Raw genomic sequence first — 1,837 nt, forward strand, 5'->3', positions numbered from 1 at the left:
ACTTCATCCCCTCCCAAACACCTGCATCTCTGACAGAGCCCTCATCCCCTGTGCTCCTCACCCCATGCCTGCCTTTACCATTTACCACACAGAATTCTGTAACTGACCTATTAGGCCTAGTAAAAATGAAACAGGCTGTATAAAAAGACATGTATCATACCACTTGTCAGGTTTTTAGACTATACCTAAAAATACATGCCCATACTATTCTAAAATCACCTTTCTACAAAAAGAAAGAAATGAAACCATAAAAATATCTGGTTGGGCAAATGGAAATAATTTAAATGTCTAGCCAGGGGATGCTCTGAACAACCTGAGACATGGAGACATGGGACTGTACACAGTGATGTGATGAAATCAAGCAGCATGCTCACTGGAATCACACGCTGTAAGGCATACAGATGTATATTAAAGTCTACTTTTTAAAAACCTAAAATAATTTGAGAAACCTAAGAATAATTCAGAACCTTGAATATGAGTTCAGGCATCAAAGTTCCAATTTGGTTCCAAAGTGAGTTTTTAAATAGCAAAAGTATTTTTTAAATCTTCATTTTCATTTAAAGCCTAACTCTCAACACTACAATTAAAATGAAATGGAAGTTACTCATTAAAATTTTCTTCAAATACCCACGAGGTATCAAGGGTATCACTTTTTGAACTTCTCAGTAGCTTACATGGTATTAAATACAAATTCAATATGACACCAAAAGCAAAAAGAAATAATAAACTGTACATCTTATAATTCATCAGTTAAAACACAGACCAAATAACCCAATTTAAAAATGGGCAAAAATGCTAACAACGTAGTGAAATGAAAATCAAAGCTACAGTGAAGTACCATTTGCCACCTAAAATCCAAGACAGATAATAACAAGGAGCTGGACAAACTGTGAACCCTCAAACACTACTAGTAGGAGTGTAAAATGGTACACTGGTAAGAAAAAAGTTTGGCAATTCCCAAACAGTTCCTCTTGTAGGTGCATATCCAAGAGAACTGAAAATCGTATGTTAATGTAAAAGCTGGTATATGAATGTTCACAGTTACACAATTCATAACAGCTAAAATGTAGAGACAACCCCAATGTCCATCAACTGATGAATGAATATATAAAATGTGGCAGGCATATCTATACAGTGCTGCAATGTGGGTTGCACCTCAAACACATTATGCTAAGTGAAAGAAGCCAGACACAAAAGCCTACATGATGTTTGATTTCATTTGTCTGAAATGTTTCAAAATAGGCAGGAAAGTAGATCTGTAGTTGCCAGAAGATGAGGTGAGGGTGGTAAATGAGGAGTGACTGGTAACGGATATGGGGTTTGTTTTTGAGGTAGTGAAAATATTCTGGATGGTAATGAAGGTTCCATAATTTTGTGAATACTGTACAGTAAAAACCACTGAAGGCCTGGGGATTTAGCTCAGCACCACAGCGCCTGCCTGACAAGCGCAACATTGTGAGTTCGATTCCTGGTACTGGAAAAAAACAAACAAACAAACAAACCACTGAACTAGATAAGAGGGTGAACTCATCCTGAGAAGTACAAATATAATCCTAGAATTGGATTTCCACGACTAGACCTGCAAGTGATCTCATCCCTTTATATCAATCAGTTACACATACAATAGAGTACCCTAGGATCACAATACCACGGGTTAGCATCAACATAGCTGTTTGCGGCACATGCTAACTGCAATGGGAAGTTGGGCAACCAGGTCACTGGAAGGAAAGAAAATGAACAATGTTTTCAAGAGCTAACTCAAAGATAAAAAAAAAAAGAGCCTTTTATGCCAACCTTTTCTGTTCTGTTCTTTTTGTTTGTGGTGCTAGGGACCAAA

This window comes from Chinchilla lanigera, unplaced genomic scaffold (assembly GCF_000276665.1).
Source record: "Chinchilla lanigera isolate Chin_1 unplaced genomic scaffold, ChiLan1.0 scaffold00118, whole genome shotgun sequence".
Taxonomy (NCBI): Eukaryota; Metazoa; Chordata; class Mammalia; order Rodentia; family Chinchillidae; genus Chinchilla; species Chinchilla lanigera.